The 22,391-nt window shown below is 48.6% G+C and overlaps 1 protein-coding gene across 1 annotated transcript in view; it reads left to right on the plus strand.

Annotated features, from left to right (window-relative positions):
* PPA2 (inorganic pyrophosphatase 2) overlaps positions 1–22,391 on the plus strand; it is a 113,166-nt gene that overhangs the window by 415 nt on the left and 90,360 nt on the right. The gene's annotated exons all lie outside the window — the stretch shown is intronic.

Below are 22,391 nucleotides of genomic sequence, written 5' to 3' on the forward strand. Positions count from 1 at the left end.
TCTCCCCTCTCCTGCCGAGCTCAACACATGGCACATCTCTGCGCGGCTCTGTGTCCGGCTCTGCCTGTCATGACATGGCGTACGGCATGTCACCGCTGTGCTGTGTCCCCTGTACAGTCACCTCTGCGGTGCCCTGGATGCACTTCACGCACGGATGTGAAATACAGGAACACGCGCTAGCAGTTTACAGTTACGTTGTACAGAAGACGTACATGCGCTACAGCACTTTGTGGTTGAAAGAAGGGGAAGCTGCAGTATGGTGACAGCGAAACCAACTGTCTGGTAGAGTTATACCGGTTCTCTATGAGAGGCTCTTCCCCTGTGCCCCGTATTCTATTGGCAGGAAGGTCTTTATCTATATGGGCGTTGTCGTATTAATAAATGCCGGCTTCCAAGCATAGTGTGTAATTGCTGACGTGCTGACGGAAGATGTAAATGCCAGCCCTGAGCCTGCAAAACTATGGTTCCGTGATAATCACTTGCATGACATTACCCCCAGTGTAGCCTCTATTACATGGTGTCTAAGTTTTCCAAGTGTCCACATGAAATAATTGGGACCAGATGGAGCTTTTAGAATGAATCAGTCCCTAATGAATACATGGGGTGTGTGGAACATTATTAGGTATTTAGATTAGAGCAGGGGTTCTCAAACTCTGTCCTTAGGACCCCGCACAGGTCACGTTTTCCAGGTCACCCAGCAGCTGCACAGGTGTACTCATCATTACTTACTGGCACATTTTAAAAGATTCACGGGTGGAGCTGATCACTTGTGACTCTGAGGAGACCTTAAACGTGAACTGTTTGAGAATGTATGTGAACTAGAGCCTTGCTTAATAAACACATTCTTTCTCTCATAATACATATATAAATACATTTATTTCAGTGTGTCTGAATAAAGCAGAACAGGTAGAAAAAAATTGGCAATATGAAAGTGTATTATGTAACCTCAAACTTCAATCTTATCACTTTAGAGTCAATACTTTCATTTCAATTTGAAGCATTTTCCATTTTCTCTTACGTCCTAGAGCAGTGTTTTTCAACCGCTGTGCCGCGGCACACTAGTGTGCCGCCAGCGGTTCTCAGATGTGCCGCCGCAGTTGCCTGATGCCTAGCCGCCGACTATCTGGTTTTGACTGCGCTGGCCTGTAACCTATGAGACGCAGCGTGACTCGTCACACATACCATGTCCTGCCCGCCCGCTAACCTGCCCGCTGTCTCACCTCCGGCTGCATACACTGCAGATGCGAAGGCAGGGAGAGGGAAATATGAGCTGCCCGCTCTCACCCCGTGCTGCTCCTTGGTCCTCCGACTGCATACACTGCAGACACGGAGATAGGGAGAGGGAAATATGAACTGCCCGCTCTCACCCCATGCTGCTCGTTGCTTCTCCGGCTGCATAAACCTCAGTGCCTGGCGCAGAGATTGAAACATGAGCCTCATATCCACTGACTCCCAGGTAGGAGCCAGTGAATTTGTATTTATTTAATTGCTGTGGGAGTCAGTGTGTGGAAATACTGTTGGGGTGCAATGTGTGGTATTACTGTGTGTGTGTGTGGGGGGGGTCTTGTGTGGTATTACTGTGGGGGGCCATGTGTGGTATTACTGTGGGGGGGGGCACAATGTGTGGAATTACTGCAGAGGCCAATGCATTTGTTTAATTACTGTGGGGGCCAATGTGTGTGTGTGTGTGTGTGTGTGTTTTTTTCCCCCATGGGAGCCAATGTGTGTTTTTTTCTTCTTTTTTTTTTGGGGGGGGGGAGGGGGGGGACTGATGGTGTGCCTTGGCAATTTTAAAATCTTGGTCGGTGTGCCGCGACTTGAAAAAGGTTGAAAATCACTGTCCTAGAGGATGCTGGGGTCCACATTAGTGGTTCCGGTATGAATGGTCGACCACTATTGGTCGACATTCACATGGTCACATGGTCGACATGAGTTTTTTAACTTTTTTTGGTGTTGTTTTTTGCGTAAAGTGACTGGGAACCCCAATTAGTGCACCGCGTCCCCTCGCATGGCTTGCTTCGCTCGCCATGCTTCGGGCATGGTGCCTTCGCTTCGCTCGGCACAGATTACCGTTCCAATCGTAGTCCACGTGGATCGTAAAGTATGGAAAAGTTCCCCAAAAGAAAAAAAAGTTAAAAAAACTTGTCGACCATTTTCATGTGTCGACCATGTGTCCATGTCGACGTCGACCTAATGACTGTCGACCATAACGTGGTCGACCATGTGAACGGATACCCACATTAGTACCATGGGGTATAGACGGGTCCACTAGGAGCCATTGGCACTTTAAGAGTTTGAGAGTGTGAGCTGGCTTCTCCCTCTATGCCCCTCCTACCAGACTCAGTTTAGAAAATGTACCCCGAGGAGTGGTCACAGCTAGGGGAGCTCTACAGATCTTCTTTAGTAAAAGTTTATTTTAGAGTTTTTTATTTTACAGGAAGGCTGCTGGCAACAGCCTCCCTGCTTCGAGGGACTTAGGGGGGAGTAGTGTCCGCCCTGCGGGGTCTGAGCCACTATCTCTGCTGACAGGACACTGAGCTTCTGAGGGGATCGAACGTTCCACGCCACAGGGGATTGCTCACCCCGGCAGCACCCCCTTACAGAGCCAGAAGATGGCGAGATATGGCGGCACAAGGGTTGTACCACAGCTCTGAGAGGCTGCGCTCCGGGAAGGCTCAGGGACACACAGTGTTGGCGCTATGAGGAGCGATCTGAGCCAGCGACTTAATACCCTGCACTGGTCACAGACGCTAACCGGAGACTGAATCCCCAGGCTAGCGTCAGAATCCTCTGTACTCAGACGCTCACAGGGGACAGAATCCCCCGCCTTGCGATGGAATCCTCAGTCCAGTATAAAGAATTTGTGCGGGAAGACGCCCCATCTTCAAGGGGCGGAGCTTCTCCTCAGAGCAGACCCAGCAGCGTTCAGGGCCATCTTCCCGCCTGCAGTTCCTGTACACAGGCGCTGACAGAGCTGTCTCTCCAAGCAACTCCAGCTGTCCTGTGCGGTACCAGGGGGTTGTAGAAGGGGGGGGGGGGTGAATTAGTTCTGTGTAACTATTACAGTAGACAGTGGGCACTGGTAAGGGGTGTCCTTTATCTAAGCAGCGCTGTGTGTGGGTTGGCTCCAGTCTCTGTGTCTCTCTTGCCATTCTCAGGGGGGAAACTCTGTTTAGCCTCCCCTGTGTGTGTGGAGTGTTTGGGGTCGCTAGTTAGCTATGTTCAGGGACTCTGTGTCATATGCGGCTGAGGATATGTCTTCCCAGGATCTCATCCCATGTAATCAGGATTGCACTGTTGTAGCGCAGATACCAACAAGGGAGCCTGAGTTGTTATCCTGTATCAAAACTATGATTTCTCAGATTTCTATTAGGGTTGCTCGGAATGAACCTGCAACTCAGGTTTTACAGAATTCTATGGCAGTTTGGTCCGGATCTGTTACCTCAGTACCCCCCATTTGTAGGTTCCCATAAATGTGCTCTTGCCCAGATTGTGCAAGATGATATGGATACCGACTCTGACATGGCAGACGATGATCGGGATGTACTCGGGGGGGGGGGGGGGGGCATCCCTTGCTAAAGGGGTGCAGTTGATGATAGAGGCTATTAGAGATGTGTTGAATATTGCTGAGACAAAACCTGAGCAGGTTGAGGAGGCTTACTTCACTGATAATAAGAAAGCCTCGCTAACCTTCCCTGCATCCAAAGAATTAAATGCTATTTTTGAAAAAGCATGGGAAAACCCAGAGAAAAAAATTCAGATTCCTAGAAAGGTTCTGGTTGCTTTCCCCTTCCCGGAGGAGGATAGAAAGAAATGGGAAAACCCACCCATAGTGGACGCGTCTGTATCGAGACTCTCGAAAAAGGTGGTTTTACCGGTTCCAGGATCTACCGCCTTAAAGGAACCGGCTGATCGCAAAATTGATACTACGCTCAAATCCATATACACTGCTACAGGGGCGATACTACGGCCTACTATTGCCTGTGCATGGATTTCCAAAGTTATAGTAAAGTGGTCAGGCACATTACTTGAGGATTTGGATACAATGGATAAAAGTGACGTTGAATTGTTTTTACGTAACATTCAGTATTCTGCAGGTTTTATGGTGGAATCCATGAAAGACCTGGGTTCAATGGCTGCAGGAATATCTTCCATGTCGGTCTCAGCTCGTCGAGGACTGTGGCTGAGCCAGTGGTCTGCCGATGTGGAATCCAGGAGAGGTGTGGAAACTTTACCCTACACAGGTCAGGCTCTTGGGGAAGCGTTGGATGCGTGGATCTCCACGGCTACAGCAGGTAAGTCCCCTTTTCTTCCCTCAGCAGCTCCTGCTACAAAGAAGCCTTTTTCTTCACCTGCATCACAGTCCTTTCGGGTTACTAAACCGAGAAAGGCCAAACCGTCCAACACCTTCTTTAGAGGTGACCAACCAAAATCCAAGAAACCTGCTGCGGCGGGTTCCCAGGAACAGAAGCCTGCTTCAGGTACACCAAAGTCCTCCGCATGACGGTGGACAGCGCGGCCTGAAGGTAGGCACTCAGACATTTCAGTCATGTCTGGGTGTCGTCCGGCCTGGATCCCTGGGGACTAGATATTGTGTCCCAGGGGTACCGGCTGGAATTTCAAGATCTCCCTCCTCATCGGTACTTCAAATCGGGCTTGCCACGTTTGCCGGCAGACAGGGCTACCCTACAGGGAGCCATCCAGAAGCTGGTGCAGGCACAGGTCATTGTACCAGCCCCTCCACAAATGCAAAACACGGGTTACTTTTAGAACCTTTTTGTGGTACCGAAACCGAATGGTTCGGTCAGGCCCATTCTGAACTTAAAATCACTGAACTCCTTTCTGAGGGCGTTCAAGTTCAAAATGGAGTCTCTAAGGGCAGTGATATCAGGCCCGGAGGAGGGGGAATTCCTGGTATCCCTGGATATCAAAGATGCGTACCTCCACATTCCGATTTGGCTGCCGCATCAAGCTTATCTATGATTCGCACTGTTGGACAGTCATTTTCAGTTCCAGGCCCTGCCATTCGGCCTCTCCACAGCACCGAGGGTTTTCACCAAGGTGATGGCGGAAATGATGGTTCTCTGCAGCAGACAGGGGGTGAACATAATTTCATATCTGGACAATCTGCTGATAAAGGCATCGTCCAAGGAAAAGCTGTTTCGGTCCATAGCTCTCACGACCCAGCTTCTCAGGGAACATGGTTGGATCCTGAATCTTCCAAAATCACATTTGGAACCATCCACGAGGTTGTCCTTTCTGGGAATTATCCTCGACACAGAGGTGCAGAGAGTGTTCCTTCCAGAGGACAAAGCTTTGGTGATTCAAATAATGGTCCAGGATGTCTTGAAGCCAGCCTGGGTGTCGATTCATCAGTGCATTCGCCTTCTGGGGAAGATGGTGGCCTCTTACGAGGCGCTGCAGTACGGGAGGTTTCATGCTCGGTTTTTCCAACTCTATCTCCTGGATAAGTGGTCGGGATCCCATCTTCACATGCACCAGAGAATACGTCTGTCGCCAAAGGCCAGGATTTCGCTCCTCTGGTGGCTGCAATTACCTCGCCTTCTGGAGGGCCGCAGGTTTGGGATTCAGGACTGGATCCTTCTAACCACGGATGCAAGTCTCCGGGGCTGGGGCGTGGTCGCTCAAGGGGAAACCTTTCAAGGAAGGTGGTCAAGTCTGGAAGCCGGCCTGCTTCTGGAATATTCTGGAACTAAGAGCCGTCTACAACGGTCTTCTCCAAGCGGCCCATCTTCTGAGAAATCGGGCCATTCAAGTGCAGTCGGACAATGTAACGACCGTGGCCTACATAAACCGACAGGGCGGAACGAAGAGCAGAGTTGCATTGTTAGAGGTAACAAAAATTATCCTCTGGGCAGAAAAACACACGTTGGCGCTGTCGGCAATCTTCATTCCGGGAGTAGACAACTGGGAAGCGGACTTCCTCAGCAAACACGACCTCCACCCAAGAGAGTGGGGTCTCCATCCGGAGGTGTTCAAGGAGGTAATAGATCTTTGGGGCGTACCCCAGATCGACATGATGGCCTCTCGTCTCAACAAGAAGCTTTGGCGGTATTGTTCCAGGTCGAGGGACCCGCAAGCAGTGGTGGTGGACGCCCTACTGACTCCGTGGGTGTTCCAGTCGGTGTACGTGTTTCCTCCACTTCCACTCATTCCAAGAGTTCTCAAACTCATAAGGAGAACAAGAGTTCAGGCAATCCTCATTGCTCCAGACTGTCCAAGTAGGGCTTGGTACGCAGATCTTCTGGATCTACTGCTAGAAGAGCCGAGGCCTCTTCCTCTTTGGGAGTACCTGCTGCAGCAGGGGCCGTTCGCCTACGAAGACTTACCAGGCTACGTTTGACGGCATGGAGGTTGAACGCCAGATACTAGCTCGGAAGGGCATTCCGAACAAGGTTATTTCTACCCTGATACAGGCTAGGAAAGGAGTAACGTCAAAACGTTACCATTGTATTTGGAAAAAATATGTATCTTGGTGTGAGTCCAAGAAGTTTCCTGTGGTGGAGTCTTAACTGGGACGTTTTCTCCTCTTCCTGCAAGCAGGTGCGGATATGGGCCTGAGGTTAGGATCCATAAAGGTCCAGATTTCGGCCCTATCCATTTTCTTCCATAAACCGTTGTCTGCCCTCCCTGAGGTTGACTTTTTTGAAGGGAGTTCTGCACATCCAACCTCCCTTTGTGCCGCCTACGGCGCCTTGGGATCTCAACGTGGTGTTGCAGTTCCTCCAGTCGGACTGGTTTGAATCCTCTACATGAGGCTGAGATCAAGTTTCTCACATGGAAGACCTTAGCCTCTGCTAGACGTGTGTCGGAGTTGGGGGCTTTGTCATGTAAAAGCCCGTACTTGATCTTCCATGAAGATAGAGCTGAGCTTCGGACACGTCAGCAGTTTCTTCCGACGGTTGTGTCGGCATTTCATATCAGCCAACCTATTGTGATGCCAGTTGCGACTGACTCCTCAATTTAATCAAAGTCCTTAGATGTTGTAAGGGCTCTAAAAATCTATGTGAAGAGGACTACTCGTCACAGAAAATCAGACTCTTTATTTGTCCTGTATGATCTCAAGAAAATTGGGTGTCCTGCTTCTAAGCAGACGATCTCTCGCTGGATCCGGTTCACTATCCAGCATGCGTATTCTACGGCAGGCTTGCCGTGTCCTACGTCTGTTAAGGCCCCCACTACTCGTAAGGTGGGTTCTTCCTGGGCGGCTGTCCGGGGTGTCTCTGCTTTACAACTCTGCCGAGCAGCTACTTGGTCGGGGTCGAACACGTTCGCAAAGTTCTACAGGTTCGATTCTTTGGCCTCTGAGGACCTAAAGTTTGGTCAATTTGTTCTGCAGGAACCTCCGCGCTCTCCCTCCCGTTCTGGGAGCTTTGGTACATCCCCATGGTACTAATGTGGACCCCAGCATCCTCTAGGATGTAAGAGAAATTAAGATTTTAATTACCTACTGGTAAATCCTTTTCTCGTAGTCCATAGAGGATGCTGGGCGCCCGCCCAGCGCTTCGTTATCCTGCAGTGGTTATTTAGTTCGGTACTGCTTAGTTCTTGGTAAGTAATGTTTTGTTACTTAGTAAGTAATCCTGTTCAGCAGTTGCTGATGTTTCAAGCTAGTTAGCTTGGGTTGCCTTGTGTGTGAGCTGGTGTGAATCTCTCTACTATCTGTGTAATCCTTCTCTCGAAGATGTCCGTCTCCTCGGGCACAGTTTCTAAACTGAGTCTGGTAGGAGGGGCTTAGAGGGAGGAGCCAGCCCACACTCTCAAACTCTTAAAGTGCCAATGGCTCCTAGTGGACCCGTCTATACCCCATGTTACTAATGTGGACCCCAGCATCCTCTACAGACTACGAGAAAAGGATTTACCGGTAGGTAATTAAAATCCTATTTTTACACTAAAATGCTGCTCCATTTAAAGCTAATTTAATGAGATAGGAACATAGAATTTGAAGGCATATTAGACCCTCTTGGCCCATCTAGTCTGCCCCTTTTTCTTTTTGTTGTCATATCAGCTGTGAATTCACTGTATTTTATCTTTCCCGTGTAAATCAGCGATGCTGGTCACCTGTTTGGATATTTCCTATCTTTATAAACTGAGCAATAAATAGTTGATTGTGCAAAATGTGTATTAGTTTGCTTTATTAAAAGTTAGTTTTGTTCATGTTGGGCTACTGGGTCAGGATTACATGCCGCATTACAGCTGCATTAGACACAGGTACATGAAAGGGGGGTACTCGCGGAGAGATCGATAAAAGCAATCTGACTACATTGCTTAGAAGTTAAGCACTGTTCTCTCCGTGTGTACCCCCCACAGCGATAGCGCTATCGCTGGTGCTAGAGTGGCCTGCATGCAAGCGCAATCTAGCACATCGCTCATTTCACCCAGCGGGTGAAATGAGCAACCCCCCACCCCCGTCGCTCAGCACACATCTCGTCCATGAGTACGGCCCTGAAGTGGAGGAGATGCAGCTAGAGATTAGCGAATGCAACTGACTCTGAATAGTCTCAAAAATTATTTCTTTTTTTAATGCATGCTCCTACTTTGAATGTCATTGTGGTTGCCAATAGAAGGCACAAAATTTGTGTTTACATATATATATATATATATATATATATATATATATATATATATATATATATATATATATACACTACCTTCTACACTTTCTGTGTTCTCATAAAACATATCCCTTTTTTTTTTTTTCAAAAAGGAGCACAATATATGAGGGTTTCCAGATACACAAGTGTTATAGTTACAAAGTGACCATTACATTTTTCCAAAGTATTCACCAGAGGAGTCTATTCAAAGTTGCATGCGCTCAAAGCCTAATTCAGATCTGATCGCAGCAACAAAGGTCAAAACCATGGTGGTCATTCCGAGTTGTTCGCTCGTTGCCGATTTTCTCTATATTGCGATTAGTCGCTTACTGCGCATGCGCAAGGTTCGCAGAGCACATGCGCTTAGTTATTTTACTCAAAAGTTAGGTATTTTACTCACGGAATAACGAGGATTTCTCTGACGTCCTAGTGGATGCTGGGAACTCCGTAAGGACCATGGGGAATAGACGGGCTCCGCAGGAGACTGGGCACTCTAAAAGAAAGATTAGGTACTATCTGGTGTGCACTGGCTCCTCCCTCTATGCCCCTCCTCCAGACCTCAGTTAGATTTCTGTGCCCGGCCGAGCTGGATGCACACTAGGGGCTCTCCTGAGCTCCTAGAAAGAAAGTATATGTTAGGTTTTTTATTTTACAGTGAGACCTGCTGGCAACAGGCTCACTGCAACGAGGGACTAAGGGGAGAAGAAGCGAACCTACCTGCTTGCAGCTAGCTTGGGCTTCTTAGGCTACTGGACACCATTAGCTCCAGAGGGATCGACCGCAGGACCCGTCCTTGGTGTTCGTTCCCGGAGCCGCGCCGCCGTCCCCCTTACAGAGCCAGAAGCATGAAGATGGTCCGGAAAATCGGCGGCAGAAGACTTCAGTCTTCACCAAGGTAGCGCACAGCACTGCAGCTGTGCGCCATTGCTCCTCATACACACTTCACACTCCGGTCACTGAGGGTGCAGGGCACCCTGAGCAGCAATAAAAACACCTTGGCTGGCAAAATAATCACAATATATAGCCCCAGAGGCTATATATGTGATAATTACCCCTGCCAGAATCCATAAAAAAGCGGGAGAAAAGTCTGAAAAAGGGGCGGAGCTATCTCCCTCGGCACACTGGCGCCATTTTCTCTTCACAGTGTAGCTGGAAGACAGCTCCCCAGGCTCTCCCCTGTAGTTTTCAGGCTCAAAGGGTTAAAAAGAGAGGGGGGGCACTAAATTTAGGCGGAATATTGTTTATACAAGCAGCTATTGGGGAAAATTCACTCAGTGATAGTGTTTATCCCTACATTATATAGCGCTCTGGTGTGTGCTGGCATACTCTCTCTCTGTCTCCCCAAAGGGCTGTGTGGGGTCCTGTCCTCAGTCAGAGCATTCCCTGTGTGTGTGCGGTGTGTCGGTACGGCTGTGTCGACATGTTTGAGGCTTATGTGGAGGCGGAGCAGATGCCGATAAATGGGATGTCGCCCCCTGTGGGCCGACACCAGAGTGGATGGATAGGTGGAAGGTATTAACCGACAGTGTCAACTCCTTACATAAAAGGCTGGATGACGTAACAGCTATGGGACAGCCGGCTTCTCAGCCCGCGCCTGCCCAGGCGTCTCAAAGGCCATCAGGGGCTCAAACGCCCGCTCCCTCAGATGGCAGACACAGATGTCGACACGGAGTCTGACTCCAGTGTCGACGAGGTTGAGACATATACACAATCCACTAGGAACATCTGTTACATGATCCCGGCAATAAAAAATGTGTTACACATTTCTGACATTAACCCAAGTACCACTAAAAAAGGGTTTTATGTTTGGGGAGAAAAAGCAGGCAGCGTTTTGTTTCCCCATCAAATGAGTGAATGAAGTGTGAAAAAGCGTGGGTTCCCCCGATAAGAAACTGGTAATTTCTAAAAAGTTACTGATGGCGTACCTTTTCCCGCCAGAGGATAAGTTACGCTGGGAGATATCCCCTAGGGTGGATAAGGCGCTCACACGTTTGTCAAAAAAGGTGGCACTGCCGTCTTAGGATACGGCCACTTTGAAGGTACCTGCTGATAAAAAGCAGGAGGCTATCCTGAAGTCTGTATTTACACACTCCGGTACTAGACTGAGACCTGCAGATAGTGCTGCTGCAGCGTGGTCTGTAACCCTGTCAAACAGGGATACTATTTTGCGAACATAAGTCGTCGTCTTATATATGAGGGATGCACAGAGGGATATTTTGCCGGCTGGCATCCAGAATTAATGCAATGTCCATTCTGTCAGGAGGGTATTAGAGACCCGACACTGGACAGGTGATGCTGACTTTAAAAGGCACATAGAGCCTTATAAGGGTGAGGAATTGTTTGGGGATGGTCTCTGGGACCTCGTATCCACAGCAACAGCTGGGAAGAAAATTTTTTTACCTCAGGTTTCCTCACAGCCTAAGAAAGCACTGTATTATCAGGTACAGTCCTTTCGGCTTCAGAAAAGCAAGCGGTTCAAAGGCGCTTCCTTTCTGCACAGAGACGAGGGAAGAGGGAAAAAGCTGCACCAGTCAGCCAGTTCCCAGAATCAAAATTCTTCCCCCGCTTCCTCTGAGTCCACCGCATGACGCGGGGGCTCCACAGGTGCCAGGTACGGTGGGGGGCCGCCTCAAAAAGTTCAGCGATCAGTGGGCTCGCTCACAGGTGGATCCCTGGATCCTTCAAGTAGTATCTCAGGGGTACAGGCTGGAATTCGAGGCGTCTCCCCCCCGCCGTTTCTTCAAATCTGCCTTGCCGACAACTCCCTCAGGCAGGGAGGCTGTGCTAGAGGCAATTCACAAGCTGTATTCCCAGCAGGTGATAGTCAAGGTGCCCCTACTTCAACAAGGACGGGGTTACTATTCCACACTGTTTGTGGTACCGAAACCGGACGGTTCGGTGAGACCCATTTTAAATTTGAAGTCCTTGAACACATACATAAAAAAATTCAAGTTCAAGATGGAATCGCTCAGGGCGGTTATTGCAAGCCTGGAGGAGGGGGATTACATGGTATCCCTGGACATCAAGGATGCTTACCTACATGTCCCCATTTACCATCCTCACCAGGAGTACCTCAGATTTGTGGTACAGGATTGCCATTACCAATTCCAAACACTGCCGTTTGGACTGTCCACGGCACCGAGGGTCTTTACCAAGGTAATGGCAGAAATGATGATACTCCTTCGAAAAAAGGGAGTTTTAATTATCCCGTACTTGGACGATCTCCTTATAAAGGCGAGGTCCATGGAGCAGTTGTTGGTCGGAGTAGCACTATCTCGGGAAGTGCTACAACAGCACGGATGGATTCTATACATTCCAAAGTCACAGCTGGTTCCTGCCACATGCCTGCTGTTCCTGGGGATGGTTCAGAACAGAAAAAAGTGTTTCTCCCGCAGGAGAAAGCCAAGGAGCTGTCATTTCTAGTCAGAGACCTCCTGAAACCAAAACAGGTATCGGTGCATCACTGCACACGAGTCCTGGGAAAAATGGTAGCTTCTTACGAAGCAAAATTCCATTCGGCAGGTTCCATGCAAGAACCTTTCAGTGGGACCTCTTGGACAAGTGGTCGGAATCGCATCTTCAGATGCATCGGCTGATAACCCTGTCTCCAAGGACCAGGGTATCTCTACTGTGGTGGCTGCAGAGTGCTCATCTTCAAGAGGGCCGCAGATTCGGCATACAGGACTGGGTCCTGGAAACCACGGATGCCAGCCTTCGAGGCTGGGGGGCAGTCACACAGGGAAGAACTTTCCAAGGACTTTGGTCAAGTCAGGAGTCGTCCCTACACATAAATATTCTGGAACTGAGGGCCATTTACAATGCCCTAAGTCTGGCAAGGCCTCTGCTTCAAAACCAGCCGGTACTGATCCAATCAGACAACATCACGGCAGTCGCCCATGTAAACCGACAGGGCGGCACAAGAAGCAGGATGGCGATGGCAGAAGCCACAAGGATTCTCCGATGGGCGGAAAATCACGTCTTAGCACTGTCAGCAGTGTTCATTCCGGGAGTGGACAACTAGGAAGCAGACTTCCTCAGCAGACACGACGACACCCGGGAGAGTGGGGACTTCATCCAGAAGTCTTCCAACTGTTGGTAAACCGTTGGGAAAGGCCACAGGTGGACATGATGGCGTCCCGCCTAAACAAAAAAATAGATATTGCGCCAGGTCAAGGGACCCTCAGGCAATAGCTGTGGACGCTCTAGTGACACCGTGGGTGTACCAGTCGGTTTATGTATTCCCTCCTCTGCCTCTCATACCAAAGGTACTGAGAATAATAAGAAAATGAGGAGTTAGAACGATACTCGTGGTTCCGGATGGGCCAAGAAGAGCTTGGTACCCAGAACTTCAAGAAATAATATCAGAGGACCCATGGCCTCTACCGCTCAGACAGGATCTGCTACAGCAGGGGCCCTGTCTGTTCCAAGACTTACCGCGGCTGCGTTGGACGGCATGGCGGTTGAATTCCGGATCCTAAAGCAAAAGGGCATTCCGGAGGAAGTCATTCCTACGCTGATAAAAGCCAGGAAAGAAGTAACCGCAAACCATTATCACCGTATTTGGCGAAAATATGTTGCGTGGTGTGAGGCCAGGAAGGCCCCAACACAGGAATTTCAGCTGGGTCGTTTTCTGCACTTCCTACAGTCAGGAGTGACTATGGGCCTAAATTTGGGTTCCATTAAGGTCCAGATTTCGGCTCTGTCGATTTTCTTCCAGAAAGAACTGGCTTCACTGCATGGAGTTCAGACATTTGTAAAGGGAGTGCTACATATTCAGCCCCTTTTTTGTGCCTTCTGTGGCACCTTGGGATCTCAACGTGGTGTTGAGTTTCTTAAAATCACATTGGTTTGAGCCACTTAAAACTGTGGATTTGAAATATCTCACGTGGAAAGTGGTCATGTTATTGGCCTTGGCTTCGGCCAGGCGTGTGTCAGAATTGGCGGCTTTGTCATGTAAAAGCCCTTATCTGATTTTCCATATGGATAGGGCAGAATTGAGGACTCGTCCCCAGTTTCTCCCTAAGGTGGTATCAGCTTTTCACTTGAACCAACCTATTGTAGTGCCTGCGGCTACTAGGGACTTGGAAGATTCCAAGTTACTGGGCGTAGTCAGGGCCTTAAAAATTTATATTTCCAGGACGGCTGGAGTCAGGAAAACTGACTCGTTTTTTATCCTGTAGGCACCCAACAAAATAGGTGCTCCTGCTTCTAAGCAGACTATTGCTCGCTGAATTTGTAGCACAATTCAGCTGGAGCATTCTGCGGCTGGATTGCCGCATCCTAAATCAGTAACAGCCCATTCCACGAGGAAAGTGGGCTCATCTTGGGCGGCTGCCCGAGGGGTCTCGGCTTTACAACTTTGCCGAGCTGCAACTTGGTCAGGGGAAAACACGTTTGCCAAATTCTACAAATTTGATACCCTGGCTGAGGAGGACCTTGAGTTCTCTCATTCGGTGCTGCAGAGTCATCCGCACTCTCCCGCCCGTTTGGGAGCTTTGGTATAATCCCCATGGTCCTTACGGAGTTCCTAGCATCCACTAGGACGTCAGAGAAAATAAGATTTTACTCACCGGTAAATCTATTTCTCGTAGTCCGTAGTGGATGCTGGGCGCCCATCCCAAGTGCGGATTGTCTGCAATACTTGTATATAGTTATTGCCTAACTAAAGGGTTATTGTTGAGCCATCTGTTGAGAGGCTCAGTTATATTTCATACTGTTAACTGGGTATAGTATCACGAGTTATACGGTGTGATTGGTGTGGCTGGTATGAGTCTTACCCGGGATTCAAAATCCTTCCTTATTGTGTCAGCTCTTCCGGGCACAGTATCCTAACTGAGGTCTGGAGGAGGGGCATAGAGGGAGGAGCCAGTGCACACCAGATAGTACCTAATCTTTCTTTTAGAGTGCCCAGTCTCCTGCGGAGCCCGTCTATTCCCCATGGTCCTTACGGAGTTCCCAGCATCCACTACGGACTACGAGAAATAGCTTTACCGGTGAGTAAAATCTTATTTTTTCATCGTTCTGGTGATCGGAGTGTGATTGACAGGAAGTGGGTGTTTCTGGGCGGAAACTGGCCGTTTTATGGGAGTGTGCGAAAAAACGCTGCCGTTTCTGGGGAAAATGCGGGAGTGTCTGAAGAAACGGGGGAGTGTCTGGGCGAACGCTGGGTGTGTTTGTGATGTCAAACCAGGAATGAAACTGACTGAACTGATCGCAGTGGCAGAGTAAGTCCCGAGCTACTCAGAAACTGCAAAGAAATTTCTATTCGCAATTATGCGAATCTTTCGTTTGCAATTCTGCAAAGCTAAGATTCACTCCCAGGAGGCGGCGGCTTAGCGTGTGCAAAGCTGCTAAAAGCAGCTAGCGAGCGAACAACTCGGAATGAGGGCCCATGTGCACTACAGGGAGGGAGGGTGGGGAGGGCCGATATAACTTATGCAGAGAGAGTTAGATTTGGGTGGGTTTTATTATTTCTGTGCAGGTTAAATACTGGCTGCTTTATTTTTACACTGCAATTTAGATTTCAGTTTGAACACACCCCACCCAAATCTAAAGGGCCCTACACACTATGCGATCCGCCGACGAGCTGCCAGACGGCGGATACGGGCGACCCGGCGGCGGGGGAGTGAAGTTTCTTCGCTCCCTCCGTCACACGGCTCCATAGCAGTGCAGGCAGATATGGAAGAGATCGTCCATATTGGCCTGCATGCACCAGCGATGAACGAGCGCTGGGCCGCACATCGTTCATCGTTGCTGTCTCCACACTGAAAGATATGAACGGTATCTTGTACATTAATGAATGAGATCGTTCATATCTTACAGTAATATCGCCTAGTGTGTAGGGCCCATTACATTCTCTGCACATGTTAGATTTTTGTCTGGTGTGTTCAAACTGAAATCTAAATTGGTTTGGGATGTTACTTCCTCCCCAAAAGCAGCTTACAGTGGGTAAAAACTCTCCTGTCGCACACGACTCTTGTAGTCTTAGAAGATCATGGCTCTCCATCCGGTGGCCTCTGCTGAGCTCCATAATGAGTTTGTGAAGCAAGTGAACATGCTGAGTTCTTCGGTGTGCAGTTCTGCTTATATACGGTTCTGTGCTTTAACATTTCACAGGAACTTTAGCTAGTGGTTACAATTTACAACCATACGGCCAGATTGTGTCTACTCTACCTATGCACTGCACATCTGGAAACTTATTGCACACCCTTGTAAATGTTTATTTATGCCAACCTATAGATGGTGAAACATGCATATTTTCTTGCTGCTTTAAGAAAAAAATATCACCCACATTAGTGCTGATGCAATTCAGGGGCAGATCTATTAACCTGGAGAAGGCATAAGGAAGTGATAAACCAGTGATATGTGCAAGGTGATAAACGAACCAGCCAATCAGCTCCAATATGTAAATTAACAGTTAGGAGCTGATTGGCTGATGCATTTATCACCTTGCACATATCACTGGCTTATCACTTCCTTATGCCTTCTCCAGGTTAATACATCTGCCCCTCAGTCTCAATATGCAGCTGCGCAGATTTCCAGTTATTACACCATGGAAATACTACTTGTGGGCTTTTTTCCTGTGGGGTGCAAGATAAAACTAGCTCTGATGCCTCCCAAAATATTAGTCCATGAGGTTCTGACGGAACCTTGAAGCTCATGGAATCGACCAAATTGAAGTACGTGTTCGGTGAAGTTTCAGTTGACCAGCATAGAGTAAGTGAAGAGAGTAGTCTGGTCTCATCCCCCTTTTCCATCTCCTATTCAGTACTCCCAAGTACATGGCATGCTACCAAGAATACTATGTTTTCACTTGTTACGATTCTGTTTTGATAAGCTTAAATGTTAACAATTTTAGAGAAAAGCGGGAGGCAATCAATTTTCCGGCCGTCTGGATTCTGGCGGTCAGAATCCCGACAGCCGGAATACAGACTTACAGGGGCTATTCCCACTCATGGGTGTCCACGACACCCATAGAGTGGAAATAGATCCTGTGACGAGCTCACTGAGCCTGCAGCGTGGCGAGCCCGCAATGGGAATTGTAGCACTTGCCCCACTGCTGGCATTCTGGCGGGCGAAATGCCGCTGTCGGGATACTAACAGCCGGCATCCCGTCCGGCGGGGATACATCTGTATTCCAGAAGAGCACACAGCAATATATTCAACTCTTCTGATTTGGAGATAGGATTAATCCATTGTTTCCCAAACTTTCTTGAATCACGGCGCCCTAGAGTATCAGTATTTTTTTTCACTGCACCCCTAGGATAAAAGTTTATTATTGATATATTTGGAGAAAAAAAATTAAGTAAATTGTTCCTACTTATCACCCTTTCGGTTCAATGATGTGGTGGTGCACATTTGTGCTTCTGATTGTCCACATATTTTATCATTGGCAGCCACTAGCACTGGTTTTGCCTACCACTTTGACTGTTAATAGAACACCAACTCGAGGCACCCCTGCAAGAGTCTCATGGCACCCCAGGGTGCCTAGGCGCACAGTTTGGGAACCACTGGATTAATCTATTACCATTTATACCACACATTTGGGTCAAGGGATAATGATGTGAAGATGAGTGCTCGCTCATTTTACTTGGGAAATTAGCACGTGCACTGCGTACACTCCCGCTTTCCATAGGGAATGCATAGGCATATGCGGAAACACATGCGCCTGCAAATAGTCTCTTGCCGCAATGCCTGTACGCATCACAAGCAAGTTAAACAAGAACAAATTCATATACTGTTGTATGTAGATGCCTATAAGGGTATGAAACATGGAAGTTACTTTTTGGATTGGAATGTTGGCCTTTGTACTAAAATTTTGCTGCTGCTCATAGTATCGTTTAGGAAGCTGTATCATACTTGCCTACCTGACCCTCTCCATGAGGGAGAAAATGCTCTGTTCCTGGACTTTCCTGGTAATGTATGATTGCCATCACCTGTGGTGAAACACCTTTCTTATCAATTACCTATCTCACCACAGGTGATGGCAATCATACATTACCAGGAACAGAGCATTTTCTCCCTCATGGAGAGGGTCAGGTAGGCAAGTATGAGCTGTATTGCAGAAATGTGACTGGAGAACTTGGATCTGTACAATTTTGGCTCCATCTTCATTCATTACAGTATGCAGTACTTTGTTTGACACTGGATGAGATCATTTGACCAAGTAAAACTTGATGTGGTACAGAAGCAGCATTGTTCTAGCCCAGACCTGAATAGATTCTAGCTCAGCTGTGCAGCAATTCTTTTCTGTATTTGTAAGCAGGTTATATACCTGCTTATAGTTCTTTTATTGAAATGCCTAAATGGTCTATTTGTAGTATTTCAGAATTCCTGCGGTGAATTTTCCCTTTAATTATCAGAATAAACTGAATGGCAGCATAACAATAGCCATCTGTTGCATATTTAGATATACCTCGCCTTCCTCTTTAAAAAAAAATTTCAAATAAAATGCTGCAAACATTCGTAGGCATATTCTGAATCACGCACTGCTGCAACCACTTAAGCATCTTTCTCTTACGTCCTAGAGGATGCTGGGGACTCCGTAAGGACCATGGGGTATAGACGGGCTCCGCAGGAGACATGGGCACTCTAAAGACTTTAGAATGGGTGTGCACTGGCTCCTCCCTCTATGCCCCTCCTCCAGACCTCAGTTAGATCATGTGCCCAGAGGAGACGGGGTGCACTGCAGGGGAGCTCTACTGAGTTTCTCTGAAAAAGACTTTTGTTAGGTTTTTTATTTTCAGGGAGCACTGGTGGCAACAGGCTCCCTGCATCGTGGGACTGTGGGGAGAGAAGCAGACCTACTTAAATGATAGGCTCTGCTTTTTAGGCTACTGGACACCATTAGCTCCAGAGGGTCGGAACGCAGGTCTCACCCTCGCCGTTCGTCCCGGAGCCGCGCCGCCATCCTCCTCACAGAGCCGGAAGATAGAAGCCGGGTGAGTATTAAGAAGAAAGAAGACTTCAAAGGCGGCAGAAGACTTCCGATCTTCACTGAGGTAACGCACAGCGGTAACACTGCGCGCCAGTGCTCCCATACATACACACACAGCGGGCACTGTAAGGGTGCAGGGCGCAGGGGGGGCTCCCTGGGCAGCAATATTAACCTCAAGGGACACTGGCAGATGGATTATATACTGCGGAGGCGGTATATTAAAAAAACCCAGCCAGTATAAATAATTTGAGCGGGACCGAAGCCCGCCGCTGAGGGGGCGGGGCTTGATCCTCCAGCACTAACCAGCGCCATTTTCTCCACAGCACACTGCAGAGAAGCTGGCTCCCCGGACTTTCCCCTGCTGAACACGGTTACAGAGGGCAAAACGGAGGGGGGGGGGGGGGGCACACATAAATTGGCGCAGTGAGTTTAATTGTATATATGTTTCTATAAAAGCGATGTACTAGCTGGGATTTTATTCCAATGTCCGGTGGCGCTGGGTGTGTGCTGGCATACTCTCTCTCTGTCTCTCCAAAGGGCCTTATTGGGGGACTGTCTCCATATAGATATATCCATGAGTGTGGGGGGGTGTCTGTACGTGTGTGTCGGCATGTCTGAAGCGGAAGGCTCATCTAGGAAGGAGGTGGAGCAGATGATTGTGGTGTCTCCGTCGGCAACGCCGACACCTGATTGGTTGGATATGTGGAATGTTTTAAATGCAAATGTGTCTTTATTACCGGTACATAAGAGATTGGACAAAGCAGAGTCCAGGGATAAAACGGAGTCAATCCATGGCTTTGTGTCACAGGGCCCTTCTGGGTCTCAGAAACGTCCACTGTCCCAAGTAGCAGACACTGATACAGACACGGATTCTGACTCCAGTGTCGACTACGATGATGCGAGGTTACACCCAAGGGTGACCAAAAGAATTCATTATATGATTATTGCAATAAAAGATGTTTTGCATATCACAGATGACCCCTCTGTCTCTGACACGAGGGTATGCATGTTTAAGGAAAAGAAATCTGAGATAACTTTTCCCCCATCTCATGAGCTGAATGAGTTATTTGAAAAAGCTTGGGAAACTCCAGACAAGAAACTGCAGATTCCCAAGAGAATTCTTATGGCGTATTCTTTCCCGGCACAGGACAGGTTACGGTGGGAATCCTCACCCAAGGTGGACAAGGCTTTAACGCGCTTGTCCAAAAAGGTGGCGCTACCATCCCCGGACACGGCAGCCCTCAAGGATCCTGCTGATCGCAGACAGGAGACTACCTTAAAATCAATTTATACACATATGGGTGCCTTGCTCAGACCGGCAATAGCGTCGGCTTGGGTTTGTAGCGCTGTAGCAGCTTGGGTAGATACCTTGTCAGCTGACATTGATACCCTAGATAGGGATACCATTTTATTGACCTTAGCTCACATTAGAGATGCAGTCTTATATATGAGAGACGCTTAGAGAGACGTTGGGCTGCTAGGTTCGAGAGCCAACGCCATGGCGATTTCTGCTAGGCGAGCCCTGTGGACCCGCCAATGGACGGGCGATGCCGACTCAAAGAGGCATATGGAAGTTTTGCCTTACAAGGGTGAGGTTTTATTTGGGGAAGGTCTCGCGGACCTGGTTTCCACAGCTACCGCGGGTAAATCTACTTTTTTGCCTTATGTTCCCCCACAGCAAAAGAAAACACCACAATATCAGATGCAGTCCTTTCGGACTAGAAGTCTAAAAGAGGTCGGGGCTCTTCCTTCCTCGCCAGAGGTAAGGGTAGAGGGAAAAGAATGCCTGCTACGGCTAGTTCCCAGGAGCAGAAGTCCTCCCCGGCTTCTACTAAATCCACCGCATGACGCTGGGGCTCCTCTGAGGGAGTCCGCGCCGGTGGGGGCATGTCTTTGACTCTTCAGCCACGTCTGGGTCCAGTCAGACGTGGATCCTTTGGCAATGGAAATTGTATCCCAAGGCTACAAGCTGGAATTCGAAGACGTGCCTCCTCGCCGGTTTTTCAAATCTGCTTTACCAGCTTCTTCCCCAGAAAGGGAGATAGTATTAGCGGCAATCCAAAAACTGTGTCAACAACAAGTGGTGGTCGAGGTTCCCCTAGTTCAATAGGGGAAGGGAAGGGATACTATTCAACCCTATTTGTGGTCCCGAAACCGGATGGCTCAGTCAGACCCATTCTAAATTTAAAATCCCTAAACCTGTACTTGAAAAAGTGAAAATTCAAGATGGAATCGCTCTGGGCAGTTATCTCCAGCCTGGAAGGGGGGGATTTTATGGTGTCACTAGACATAAAGGATGCATACCTTTATATCCCCATATATCCCCCTCATCAGGCGTACCTGAGATTCGCTGTACAGGACTGTCATTACCAGTTTCAGACGTTGCCGTTTGGGCTTTCCACGGCCCCGAGGATTTTCACCAAGGTAATGGCGGAAATGATGGTCACAATTATCCCGTACTTGGACGATCTCCTGATAAAAGTGAGATCGAGAGATTAGTTGCTGAAAAGCGTGTCGCTCTCCCTGAGAGTGCTGCAGCAACATGGCTGGATTCTAAATCTACCAAAGTCACAGTTAGTTCCAACGACTCGGCTATCTTTCTTAGGCATGATTCTGGACACGGAACAAAAGAGGGTTTTTCTCCCGATGGAAAAAGCCCAGGAACTCCAGAACATGGTCAGAGACCTGTTAAAACCGAAAAGAGTGTCAGTCCATCAATGCACTCGAGTACTGGGAAAAATGGTGGCAACCTACGAGGCCATCCCCTTCGGCAGGTTTCATGCGAGGACATTTCAGTGGGACCTTCTGGACAAGTGGTCCGGGTCCCATCTACATTTACATCGGAAAATAACACTGTCCCCCCCGGACCAGGGTGTCTCTTCTATGGTGGCTGCAAAATGCTCACCTTCTGGAGGGTCGCAGGTTCGGAATTCAGGACTGGATCCTGGTAACCACGGACGCGAGCCTCCGAGGATGGGGAGCAGTCACCCAAGGAAGAAATTTTCAGGGAACATGGTCAAGCCAGGAGGCTTGTCTACACATCAACATACTGGAATTAAGGGCCATATACAACGGCCTACGACAAGCGGAGATTCTTCTTCGCGAACTACCTATTCTGATTCAATCAGACAACGTCACAGCCGTGGCTCATGTAAACCGCCAAGGCGGGACAAAGAGCAGAGTGGCAATGGCGGAAGCCACACGGATTCTGCGCTAGGCGGAAAATCACGTAAGCGCTCTGTCAGCAGTCTTCATTCCGGGAGTGGACAACTGGGAAGCAGACTTCCTCCGCAGACACGATCTCCATCCAGGAGAGTGGGGACTTCATCAAGAAGTTTTTGCAGAGATAACAAGTCTTTGGGGACTTCCTCAAATAGACATGATGGAGTCACGCCTCAACAAGAAGCTTCGGAGGTATTGTGCCAGGTCAAGGGACCCTCAGGCAGTAGCGGTAGACGCCCTGGTGACACCATGGGTGTTTCAGTCAGTCTATGTATTCCCCCCTCTTCCTCTCATCTCCAAAATATTGAGAATCATAAGAAGAAACAGAGTGCAGACAATAATCATTGTACCAGATTGGCCTCGAAGGGCCTGGTATTCAGATCTTCAGGAGATGCTCACAGAAGATCCATGGCCTCTTCCTCTCAGGGAGGACCTGTTACAGCAGGGGCCCTGCGTGTTCCAAGACTTACCGCGGTTACGTTTGACCGCATGGCGGTTGAACACCGAATCTTAGCTGGAAAAGGTATTCTGGAGGAAGTCATCCCTACTCTGATAAGGGCTAGGAAGGAGGTGACGGCGAAGCATTATTACCGTATCTGGAGGAAGTATGTTTCTTG

This window comes from Pseudophryne corroboree, chromosome 1 (assembly GCF_028390025.1).
Source record: "Pseudophryne corroboree isolate aPseCor3 chromosome 1, aPseCor3.hap2, whole genome shotgun sequence".
In the NCBI taxonomy this organism is placed as follows: domain Eukaryota; kingdom Metazoa; phylum Chordata; class Amphibia; order Anura; family Myobatrachidae; genus Pseudophryne; species Pseudophryne corroboree.